The following is a 13,629-nucleotide window of genomic DNA, read 5'->3' on the forward strand; positions in this document are numbered from 1 at the left end:
GGAGCTTCATGTGTTCATGTGTTCAGGTCTGTCCATGATATATCACTACAAATTTAATTTAATGAAATAACATGTGCTTATTTTTATTACTTTCTTGGTTTTGGTGTTGTGGATTTTATACTTTGCCATTACATTTTAAAATGGATCTCTGCTGCCATGAAGGCTAGCGACTTACTTTAAAAAATTAAAGTTGACATCCCCAGAATGGTAATCCTTTGGGACTCACTATCTACCTCTTTCTATAGCAGTGCCGTCCTAAGTAAAGTTATACTTTTCTAAACCCATTGACTTCAAGGATGTAATTCTGGATATGGTTCTGTTTGAGATGCCATGCCACTAAAAAAAACTACTTTTGCAAGAGTGGGTGGTGCTGCAGAGGCCTCAGGTTTACGGTGCTGGCTGTAGATGTTTTAGTAATCAAATATCAGCTGTAGAGCAGAGGGTAGGAAAGAAAGCCCCGCAAGGTCTCTCCCTGTTCTATGGTTCTAAATGTGCCTAAATGTTGTGTGCAGCCAGCTCTGTGGCATTGATTGAACACTTCAGCTAAATGCCTAGTTTGTTATATAGATCATCAGCCATGACATCTATCACCTACAACTCTCAGTTGTAGAACAAAGTTTGAGTCCAGTGGCACCTTTAAGACCAACAAAGTTTAATCAAGGTTTGAGCTTTTGTGTGCACACACAGACTGTTCTAGGCATGAAACTGGGTTGTGCTCCAGGCAGCTTTTGTGTAACTAGTGATGAAGTACCAGTACTCTAGCAAAAAAACACTGTTTTTGTTACACATGTCAGATTGTCCATGCCTGAGTTATTTCTGGTGACTGAAATAATCCCTTAGTTTAACCCTGAGATGAAGTCACAAAGCATAAATCAGTAAAGGAACTTGTTTCTGCTTGCATCTAAAATTCCCTAAAAGTTTGCTAAGCATTTGGTGCAAGGCGATTCCTGTCAATAAAGTCTAAGGACTCTGATAGAGGAATGGTACTTAAATACTCATTGTGTTGCCCTTGGTACACTGGAGAGATGGCTAGGAATGACTTGGAATTAGTTCACACTTCGAACAATAACAGAGAAGAGCTCTTATCTACAGGCCTTTCGAATTACAGAAACCATGAAGCATCTATGTCGTATGGATAAAAGTGAATTCTGTAATTTTAATACCCTATTAGTGAACTTTGATAGCACGGGTAGGATTTGCATGGTTCTGGTCTTTAACGTTTTCTGAATACACAAACCAATTTAAATATATATATTTTTATTTTACCATTTAAGGTGATACAAAATGAAAAAGGACAAATAGAAGGGCGAGAAGCATAAAACACATTTTAAGGGCATTGCATAATATAAGAATATAAGGTTGCAGTCACACGTGCCAGAAAAAATGGGGGGGGGGAAGCAAGGCTATTTCTTCCAGAGGAATTTGACCTGCAGTTGCACGATCCCACCTCCCTTTGAAGCTGTGGGTGCAGCCCGTCAGTGGCTGCGGTCACACACACTAAATAATCCACTTTCAATCCACTTTTGAACTGGATTTTGCCAGTTCACGCAGTAAAAATCCAGTTGGAAAGTGCATTGAAAGTGGATTGAAAGTGGCTTATTTAGTGTGTGTGACCGCAGCCAGTGTGCGATCAGATACAGCTGTGGGTCTTTTTGTGTGTGTGCCTTCCCCCCCCCATGTGCTTAAAACAGGGATCAATGAATTGCACCTCCTGACCGAGGGCTCCCTATGGGGGTTGCAATGATGTTCATACTGCGAAGGGGGAGAAAACAATGACACGGAGTCGGGATGGCCTGATCAGACCATCCTGACACCATGAGAGTGCGCTGGAGCGATAAGACACGGGAAAGTCCATCTGTGGTATGTCACAACCCATTTACTACCGGGTTTTCCCCGGTGTCTTTTAACTCCACTTCTGCGGCAGAGCAGAACAAGTTGCTGACGGCTGCAGGGCACTTCCCAGATGTTGTTGTCTGATTGTGCCCTTCAAATCCGCCCAGCATTTGCACCTATGTCGAGTTTAATTGTGCGTATTACCGCAGCCTAAAACATGAAAGAGTATGTCATAGCAAAGAATATCATAACAAATCAAAATAAGGTAAAATAATCAATACTTCAGCATAATATATTTGTATGTATATTTGCATTATTTCCTATCTATAGGGCTAGGTAGGTAAATATATAAACAAGAAACATAAGAAAAGAGTAAGAAAACATTTTTCTTAATACAAGGTTAATACTATCATATTATAAACAGTGAATTTGTAACTATAAACTACAAGAATATAATTATATGGTTTTAAGTATCAATTTAAATTTCTTTATGACTCCTTTAACAGCTTTATCTATTCTATGTAGTTTGTCTGTAGTAATTATAAAAGGCTATCCACTTATTCTCAAATTCAGTGATTGGCTTTTTATTTGTATAGTTCATCATTTTCACCATAACAGCATATTGTTGAGAAAGAGACTTATATTTGCTGTGTATGGATTTATATCTGCTGACAGATATATTTCACAAGGACTGTGCATCCATATATATACCCACAGGCTTTAGGTAAAGCTGCTTGAATTACCTGGTGTGAGAGGTTTCACATAGAAGGTAGCATTTCATGCTAACGAAGCTAACAAACACATACAGCTCCTAGCCTTAGGGGGAAGTGAAGCACATTTCGCCATTGTTAGCAGAAACGACAACCAAGGAGAGGAAATCCACCATTACTGAGAGACTCGATGTCATGCTATACACGGATCTGATCTGCATCTGAATTGCCATTTCCTGATGGATGTGCCTTGAGTGTCTGGGAATCGATCTGCACTTCAAGGAGATGTCTTGGCGCTGAGATTTCACACCTGACCAGATGGCTTGTTATGAGTTAGATCTAGTATTTGAATATTGGCCCAACCCTTAAAAGTTCTGCCCCTTACTACACGCACCAATAAGATGTAGGGATGGGACGGACAGGTAGGTGGTTCCAGAATGGCAAGGTTGCCAACCACCCCAAAGATTCACCTATAAAAAGTTAAGACCAAGCGTTGAGTCTTTGCTAGCCGCATTCCCCTTCATAATCCTCTGTCTACTTTTTACCCCCTAAAGTCCAGCTTACTATCAAACAACCCCATTGTCCATTCTTGATCTCTTGGACTGCAGCCAAAGAGGTCCACACGTTGCTGGCTGGTTCTGGCAAGTGTGACTTAGAAATATTCCTAGGTACTATTTTCTTCTCCTGTTCTTCATTGCATCAGACAAGGCTTCAGGAAAGATAAGTATGAACGAATATCTACCTACCTCCTAAATAAAAGGAACTATCTTTCTATTTCTGTAACTCTAAAGGAACTTGAATGTACGTGTGTGTGATTCTGTTTGCGTGTATGTGATTTTGATATTCTTCAGTAAAAGACAATTGCTTGAAATCCACCAGTCTCGTCTCTCTCACTGGGACATTCTTGGGAAGGACAGAACCTCCGTAAACTTTGACGGGAACCCTTATTACATTTAGTTTGCCATCTGTTGTAGATAAAGCAGATTGGCCAACAATATTCTTCCATTTTGTCTTTCCAGTTCTCAAGATTTGGGCAGATTTCAGACTTCCATTTGGTTGCAAATACTAGTCATGCCACAGGTAACATATATCTGCACAGTTCATACTCTGATCAATTTTATTAGATGGTAAAATTCCTAATAGCATAGTCTGAGGTCTCATGGGAAATTTTAAGTTCAAGATTTTCTGCATTTCAGTATGTGTTTCTACCTAGAATTTGTTGGACTTTTTGAAGGACCACCACATATGGTAAAAGGTACCATCCATCTCTTTACATTTCCAGCACTTTCCTTTATAATTTTTATTCATCTTCTCGATATCTTTTGGAGTAACATACCAATGGTAGAACATCTTGTACCAATTTTCTTTGAGTGCTTGACTCACTGTAAACATTATATCTCTCATCCATAATCTTTCCCATTGCTGAAGTGAAACTTCTGTCAAGCTTGGACCTCGCTTGCCATGTATTTCTGCTGGGCTTCTTATGTATTTCTACAGTCCTTATGTAACCTTGTTCCTTTCCATTCCTGGTTATCTTCTTGGCTGGAAACTGGGGGGGGGGAGTGCCTATGTATGGCTGTCCGCTTTGCTTGGTTAGTGCTACCTTGTAACTGTTCTCAAGCTGGGGCCTCCCAATTGTGCTATAAACTCTTGAGATGTGTATGATCTCACCATTTGATGTGACCTTGTAGTCTGCAGAGCTCCTAGATAATGTAACAGTCAGGTTGCAGGGTTTGGTTCTGGGTCCGGTACTTTTCAATATTTTTATAAATGATCTGGATGAGGGTGTGGAGGGGCTACTCGTTAAATTTGCAGATGACACCAAAGTGGAAGGAGCAGCAAACACACCAGAAGATAGAATTCAACGACATCCGAACACAATGGAAAAGTGGGCGAATATGACCAAGATGCAATTTAACAAGAATAGGTGCCGAATTCTACATCTGGGTAATAAAAATGAGGAACATGCATACTGGGTGGTACGCTTCTGGGTAGCAGTGAGTGTGAACAAGATCTTGGGGTACAGGTTGACCCTAAGTTAAATATGAGCAGCCAGTGTGATGCAGTGACAAAACAGGCTAATGCGATCTTGGGGTGTATCAACAGAGTCATAACATCCAAATTGCAAGATATCATAGTCCCACTGTACTCTGCATTGGTCAGGCCACACCTGGACTATTGTGAGCATTTCTGGAGGTCTCATTTCAAAAAGGATGTGGACGGAATGGAGCAGGTGCACATGATGATCAGGGGCCTGGAGACCAAGCCCTATGAGGAAAGGCTGAGGGACTTGGGAATGTTCAGTCTGGGAAAAATATTTGAATTATTTGAAGGGGTGTCACTTAGAGGAGGGCAGGGAGCTATTCCTGTTGGCAGCAGAGGATAGGGCTCACAATAATGGGTTTAAATTAAGGGCAGGAAAGTACCAGCTGGATATTAGGAAACACAGTAAGAGTTGTGCAACAGTGAAATCAGCTGCCTAGGGAGGTGGTAAGCTCCCCCTCACTGGCAGTCTTTAAGCAGTAGCTGGACAAACACTTGTCGGGAATGCTCTAGGCTGATCCTGCAGTGAGCAGGGAGTTGGACTTGATAGTCTGTATGGCCCCTTCCAGCTCTGTGATTCTATGATTCCATTGTTCCAAAATCTCTTTAAGTGTTTTAAAGACTACATTTCCCATGAGACAGGACAACTTTGAATGGCATTCAGCATTGTTATGAGCCAATATGAATAATGCCCTTCATATACTCTCTGTAAGGATGGTGAGAAGTCCTGATCTTCATTGGCTACAATCAGAGTGCTCAAGCACTTAGAAATGGTAGTTTCAAGACTTTATCCAAGCCATATTCTGTAATATGTTCTTGGAGACATATCACGTCAGTTAGATCAAGCTAAATCCTGTTTTGACTCAGCTCCAGTTTCTCAGCAGCCCCGTTCAAGGAAGCAGGACAAGGTTCCTGGCACTCTAGCCCTCACCTGTCTTGCCTTTCTCACTTTGGATTGTATGCCTGAATTTTGACTTCTGCTCTTTAATTCTGGTTTTGGATTGTAAATTTTATTTATCCACATTTTCAACCATGGAGTCAAACAGTTACAGGCTGTCTCCTCTTTTGGTCCCTCTCTTAGGGTCAAACTGGACCTTATGGCATCCATGGGCCCAACCCATGGACAACAACACCATTTTAAAGATAAATTTGACTATTTAAAAATGCCAGAAGGTAGGCCCAGAATACAGTGGGACAAGGTGAACTTGTTGCACCCCCATGCACCTTTTCAAGTGATGAAAAGGCTGTTTCAGCAATTGAAAAGACGGGGGGGGGGAGACAAGATTGCCTGGTCCTACCCCAACACAGACCCTAGTAGCATTTTTAGATGGCTGAATTATTCTCTAAAATGCATTAGTATCCATAGGTCAAACCCATGAATGCCATAATATCTATATTGGCCCTTAGTCATGGTTGTTCTGGTACCCATGTCAACATACTAATCAGGTCTCAAGATGCTGTTACTAAAAGCCAGGTTAGTCTGTAGAAATACTACTGCCTCTGAGGACTTGATCCTGGATGACTGTACCAGTGTGGCTCTTCACTGAGACTTGGTTTGAATGAAACAAATAGTGGCAGTCTGTCTGAGTTACATCCTACCAGATTCTCAGTGCAGCTTCAATGTATACCTGACGGCCAGGATGGCATAACTACACCAGTCTACCAGAATACTTTCTCCCTCTCAGGTTCCCTGCCTCTTCACATCCCCAGTTTTTGTGACATTCACCCAGGAGCAGAGCCTGCTAGGTTAGGGTTGCCAAGTCCCTGTATACTCACCATATGGTTTCCCCCCCGACGATCTGGGCCACGCCCCCAACGTGAGCAACGTGGCTGCGTCACCTCTGGTGATGCAGCTTTGAGGGGCGGAGTTCCCCCCGGGGCCCGATTCCGCCACAGCGGAAATCGGGCCTCCAAAGCGGGGGTTTCCCCGCCCCCACTTGGCAGCCCTATGCTAGGTACAGGGCCCTTTCGCCCAGGGATGGACAGTGGAGGCAAGAGGCAGAGACCATGTGCCCAGGAGCAGAGCTAAGGTATACAAATTCAGAGCCAATGGAATACATGCTGTTTATCGAAGGTGTACAGCTATTACTTCCAAAAAGAAATACACTCATATATTGTGCCAGGCCAACTCCAATAAACCTACTGCAATCCAGATTCCTATTCTGCCACAAGCACAAGGATTTAAAATGCATATAACTCTCTCTTGCATAAACCTTTATTGGCATAACGATATAACTCAAACATATGAAAGCATAATCGTTTACACATTTACTTGCATGTATGCAGCACTGCATTAAGGAATTAAGTATTTAGGATTGAGACTTTAGAACACATCCACGAAATCAATTTATCAATTTTTAAGATCAAAAATTTAGGACTGAGGTTCTCTAGTTCAAAAGATAATCCATAGTGTATCCATACCAGAAACCATGCAGAGCATATCCGTCAACAAAGTGTGCTGTGCCGGATAACAAAACTATTGAACCCACTGAAAAGTATTAAAAACCTGTGCAAAACAGCTGATCACTCAAGAAAGGAAGCCAAAGGATGGAGCAAGTGAGTCCCGGGTACAGAGCACTTGAAGCCCATGCAGGTATATATACATACACAACTGCTCTCTGCTTTCCTTGACCCTCTGACTTACTTGTTCTGTTGGCTGCTCTGTCCTGGAAAATGGCTGCTTCTTCCCTTTTAATGGCTGGTCTTGGTGCTTCATATTGGTAGGGCGGGCAGAAAGTGGGTTGAGCAGGTTGTCTGTGCAGTCCACCACCCCAAACAATTATATGTTTCCAGGGCCAAACAGACCCCTGCTAGCTGCTGTAAAGTCCAATCTGACCACAAGATTACCTTTCACTTACTGTGTTCACAAAAAGAAAACAAAATTTTAAACCTGAAGAATTAAACTTGCTATCTTCAATATTTGCTGTCTTCAATTTCATCTAAATTAATGAATATATAAACTGTTTTGTTTTGGTTTTGGTTTTTAAAAATCCACTACACTCCTGTTTATTTTGTCACACAGCTATCCCTCTGGAATTGTTACTTTTAAACGGATTAACTTTGTGTCTTTATTACTGTTTTGCCCTTTTATAGTTTTAATTCCCCCCCCAGGAAACACCTAACATTCAGAAAGCTAGATAATGTGCTTTGCTTGTTGCTCCAAATGTGCATATATATGAGCTTGTAACAAACACTATGAATTTATTGTTAAAAGGGCCAATGCAGTGCTTAATTTAAGTCTCTGTCCAAAAGAATTTATCACAGAACTGAACAGTGCTGGCAAGTTTTCTAAGAACAAGGAGTCTGGTGGCATCCTAAAGATTAACACATTTTTTACATCAAGAGCTGATAGAATAGACTTCCTTTTTTTCAGATGCAGGAGAATCCTCCTAGTTTAGAAGGAGGGTCCATATTTCACTCCCAGGTTCAGACACTTTTTCTGGAAAAGGGGTCTGGATGATCTACAGTTGAGACCCTGAAATCTACTACCAGCCCAAGCAGACAATTCTGGGCTAGATGGACCAGTGGTCTGATACATGAAAAGACCGTTTCATATGAAAACAGTAAAAGTCCAGTAGCACCTTCAAGACTAACACAATTTGTGGTAGAATATGAGCTTTCATGAATTACTGCTCTCTTCAGATACAGCTAGAATGCAAGTCCATCTGTCCTATATATTGGAAAGTAGAATGATTTCAGATGTCAAATAACATTAGTAGGCAAATGACAACAGCAGGTGTGATTGGATTAGGTATGATATGCAGAGTTTCATATGTTCAAGGTTTCATATGTTCAAGGTTGCAATCATATGCACACTTATGTGTGAGCACACCACGTTAAAATACTTGGGAATTTGCCAAGGCTTTGATTGCAAAATGCTTAAGCATGCACTAATCACCATGTACCTTGATGAGTGCAGGAGAGTGGGGTGAAATCCCATTTTACCGGATTGAAGATGATGCCCTACGTTTTAGCAAAACTAACAAATTCACTAATGTCCCATATTTCATGATATTCTCACCCTGCGTTTTGCAATCAAAGCTTTGGCAAATTCCCAATTTCCCATAGCAGAATAGGAAATTCTTTCTAAAAATGACTAAATCTTGGGCTGGTGCCAGAATGAATAAGAGATTAATTTTACTGAGGCCTCTAATGAAGATTTGGGCCAGTGCATGTGACAAGTAAATGATGGTATGAGAAAAATACAGTCATTTGCAAAGGGTTATGTAACTTCCCATTCGGTGTGACACATTGTGCCAATAAACTGACAGCCAGGATATTTTTTCAGTGATACTGGCAGATGATATGCATCTAATTACACAAAGGCATTGAAACCCATTTATTGAATTGGCACCAAAGACATTTGCTTACTTTTACAGGGAGCCAAAGCCAAGATGTAAGAAATGGCCACTGAGCGTTGATAGAAATTCTTAGAGCTCTGGTTGCTTACAAACACTTAACAGTTGATGTTAGAATTACTTCTTGATCATAACTCCTTCAGTTCTGCCAATGTTTAAAACACAGCCAATGATGGGAATAACTTGTGTTTACCCTGCCAGCATTCAGCTGTGGCTTTCTCAGGTGCTTTACAAAACAAAAAGTGGAATGGTGCTGTGTATTTTCAGGTGACATCAGTGTTACCTGGTATACATTAATGCTGTTTACACATTAGCTGATTATTCTGAATGTTATATCTAATTTTGAAAAATGGCCTCCACTGTGCAGATCAAAACAATCTGTATAAAGTGGCAAGATTTGTATGCAAACTTCCAGGTTTGCATACAAATCTTAAACAATCAAAAGCAAGAGTGGGAGTGAGGGAGACTCTCCAAAACCACCTCATGAGATTTCAGCAACCATTTTGGGTTGTCTAAGCAATCTAAAGTGGCTACCATGATCTCATGCAGTGCCGGATTTACGCATAAGCTAAATAAGCTACAGCTTAGGGCCTCGCAATCTGCTGGAGCCTTATTTGTCATTTTAAAACCGTTTAATTATGTAATTATTTCTGAGATTTTGTAAACACACCCTTTATTATTTTTTTAATAAAAATTAAAAGACAATATATTTTCAACTATTAAAAAGATGTATATATCTTAAATTTTTCTGAGACCAGCTGATGTGATTTAAAACAGTAGGGGGCCTCTGGGTTTTGTATAGCTTAGAGCCTCAGCAAGTCTAAATCCGGCCCTGATCTCATGAGGTAATCTAGAAAGATTTCAGTTATGATAAAACTGAAAAGTTGTCAGTAGGGGGAAGAAGGAATGGGCAGGCATGAAGATCTGGGGAAAGAATGCAGCCAGGTGGGAAGGAAAATGGCAGTAAAAAGTCCTCCATTTTATATGTATAAGGGACTACAAGCAGCAGTCTAACCTTTTAATAGCACCAGAACCATCCTGGAAGTTCATGGTGGTTCTTCAGTTCGCAAACATCACTTTGCGAACCATGAACTGCCCAAAATTCATGACAAACTTTAGTTCATCATCTCTTGGCCTCTGCTCCATGTTTTACCAGAGACTTCTTATGCAGGGAAGAGAAGCTAGGATCTAAAGGGTAATAAATCCATCCCCATGACATGACTAGACTTTAAGCTATACCAATGATGTTATATCAAGCTCATCACTCTAGCACCCCTCAGAATGGAGATCTTCAAGAACTTCTGATAAGCCCAGGAGGAGCCCAATGGACAACAGGGGCAGTTGGAGAGTGACTGCCCATGGCCCCATGGCCCCCTCAATAGAGAGAGGGAAAGAAGAAAACCAGCAGGCTCCCATCACCACTACTCACACCTCTCCCATTGGGACTCAGGCTACCCACTTGCAGCAACAATTGCTCATGCAAAGTGAAACGTATTTGACTTAGGTTATTCTTTTTCCTCAATGGCATTGTAATAAACTTAAGTGGAGAGGATATATGTTTCCTATTAATGGAGAGAAACTGTGGACAATAGTGCCCTCTCTGCCCTCCCCTGGACATCAGTAATTCATGATTGACTTACATTCATCCAGTGATTCACCATACCAGCTATCTGTGCAAATTCCTATTCCTGAAAGAATTTAGCAATCAAAAAACAGCAGAGGAGCAAGCAATTTTTACCTTCAAATGCATCCTATGTTCTCAGCAAATGAGGAGACAGTCACAAATATCAGCTTTGCAAAAATATGTGCTCATCCGTTTGCAGATTAAGCGGAATGTAAATTACTGAGCGGCACATAAGGAAATGCTTCTAAAGTCTTCCAAAACAATTGCAAGAAACTAAACAGTGAAAACTCATGGAAGACCCAGTCCTACGTTCTCTTTTGAAATCCTATTGGCTAACTGCTAGCTTATACCCTGAGGCTCTGCTTTTCTGTGCTTGTTTTAAGGGTGTATCTGTGCTATATTGAGTTAAGCTGGTTTTATATTCTTTCTTTCTAGGGAATCCTGGAGACATTCAGGGATGGTGACTGACTGCCAGGAGAAAATTTTCTGCCTCATCCCAACTACAAATCCCAGAATGGTTTGATGGAGTTATAACAATTATACTAGTAGAGAACTGATACGTTACCAATGTAAATATCACATACAGAATGACAAGCTGTTAATTAGTTAATATTAATTAGTTAATATACTATTCTGTTCATCATTGTTCATCCATAATTTTTACCTCTGTGTGTGTACATGCACACACACATGCACAGATTCCATAAAATATTGCATAATTTCACCACACAGAGCTCATGTCTCTTTTGGCCAAAATGACTCTTAGACAAGCAGATTGACATCAGTTTTATATGTAGAAAAGTCTATACTTATTTTTATTTGGGGAGAAGGAATGAATTTATACATAGGAAGAACAGGAATATAATGCAGTTAAATAAAGCATAATGGCACCAGGTGTCCTGAAAAACAATATTAAGTACCAAATTAATGGGAAAAATCATTATATTTAGGGATGGGCATGAACTGGCTCATGAACTGAAATTCAGCCTGAACTTGGGCTGGTTGAGAGTTTGCAAACCAATGTTCACAACCCTGAACATTTACTGGACTTGTGACAGGTTCGGTTTGGCTGTTTAGGGCCAGGAATTAAATCTGACAGCTGAGCAGCACAAGGTCTGCTGGTTAGCTGTTAGGTTTAAATGGCTGGCTGACAGCCATTTAACCCTTTGGCTTTGCTTTCCCCCCCTTTGAAGGGGGGGGAAGCAAAACCTAACAGCTGGCTGGCGGACCCCCCAAGCTGTTAGGTTTAAATGGCTGTAAGCCACTAAACCCTTTAGTTTCACTCCCCCCTTTGAAGCAAGGGAAGCGAAAGCAACAGGTGTTGTGGGTCAGCCAGGGCTCAGTGATAGTGAGGACTCCTCAGGAAAAGAGGAGCCAAGTGTAGTCGGCTCTGAGTCAGCAGAAGCCAGCAAGCAGGAAGATGAGCTACAGGCTTGTCAGGATTCACAGCCAATAGCTGGTGCAGCACCACCAACACCCTCCAGCCCTGATTCAACAGGTGAGACTCAGTTGATTGTTTACAGACCTCCAGTATCACTCACACACTTAGAGCACCACAGATGCAGGCTAAGAACAGAACTACAGGAGAGATGACAAAGTGCATGCCACTTGGCCTGGTGCCAACTGCTTACTGGTAGCAAAGGTGACTGGTTGCAGGATTAGTTCCAAGCAGCTGGCTGCAAGCATGACCCTTCAGCTTATGGCTATAAAAACCAGCCAACGGAAGCTGTTAGGCGTGTATGCAATGTGTACAATAAATGCTCTCAGTGGTCATTTTGTAGAAAAGAGGTGCAGGAGCTCATTAGCATAACTTATTTGCATATGCTATACCCCCTGACATCACTGGAAGTGTGTCAGAAGGCAACACCCACTGCTCAGGCTCCACTGGACTATTTTGGACTGCTAGCTATGGGGGGGGGGCGTGCACAAATCTGCCCTCACAGAGGAAGGAGAGCTTGTACCTGAATAAACCTTGGTCTTAAAGCTGCCACTGAACTGTTTTGGATTGCTATCTAGGAAAGGGGGCTCTGCAACTTACCTGGCTGCTTCTTGCTCCTCATGGCCCAGGGCTGCTGGGACCAGGGGGTGGGGTTTGTTGCATGTGCCCGTCCCCTGGGCACTTTACTGCCCAAGCTCCGCTCCTGTGCGCTCCTGCAGGAAATGACCCCTGGATGCTCTACCACTGACTGTGCCTTTGGATTGAATTACTCTGCCTTGCCTGACTTCTGGCATCTGGTACTCTGAGCCTGCTAGTCAGTACAGTTTGTGTCCACCCCAAATTAGCAGCAGCATGGAAGATAGTGCTTCTTCCCTGGCAGACTTGACTGCTCAGAACCAGGCACTCCAAATGCAGGTACAGCAGCTGACAAATGCCACTGAAATGCCATTTAAACTGAACAGCTGAACAGCAGACCTGCTGAGCTGTTAGGGGTAAATGGCTGTGAGCCACTAAACCCTTTGAAGCAAGGGGAGCTGCCAGCCATTTAACTCTTCCCATGCATCCCCCCTTTCTCCTGGCCCCTGCAAGCCAATCAAAATCAAAAATTTATACAAAATATAATTTCAGTTAGGACCATAAAGGAAATTGTTCAGTAAAAACATACCCAGGCACAAAGTGAATATGTGCATACAATCTTTTTAGTGCAATCACTAGCCCAGTATAAAAGCAACCTATGGTCCACAAATAACCTTCTTAGATTGTGTTGCTGTTTACTTGTAATTATTGTGGCAACACAATCTAAGAAGGTTATTTGTGCCCTAACTGAAATTATATTTTGTATACATTTTTGATTGTGTTTTATGAGTGTAAAAATTTACCACCTAGCCACACTTGGATGACCTCTGAGGAAGGCCGATCCGGCCGAAACGCGTCAGGTCATTTTTTCAGCCCTGGTTATGATTATGGTTTATGTATATTGGCTGTAATTGGGCCCCTATATATGTTTTAACTTGACATTATCAATAAATACATGTACTTCTTTTTATGAATAGGTTTTAATATTGGCCCTCTTTTCTACTAAACCTTTGTTTGGTTTTGGATTTCTTTGTTAGGTTTAGTTTT

Source organism: Gekko japonicus, unplaced genomic scaffold (assembly GCF_001447785.1).
Source record: "Gekko japonicus isolate JY-2015 unplaced genomic scaffold, Gekko_japonicus_V1.1 scaffold378, whole genome shotgun sequence".
Classification (NCBI taxonomy): domain Eukaryota; kingdom Metazoa; phylum Chordata; class Lepidosauria; order Squamata; family Gekkonidae; genus Gekko; species Gekko japonicus.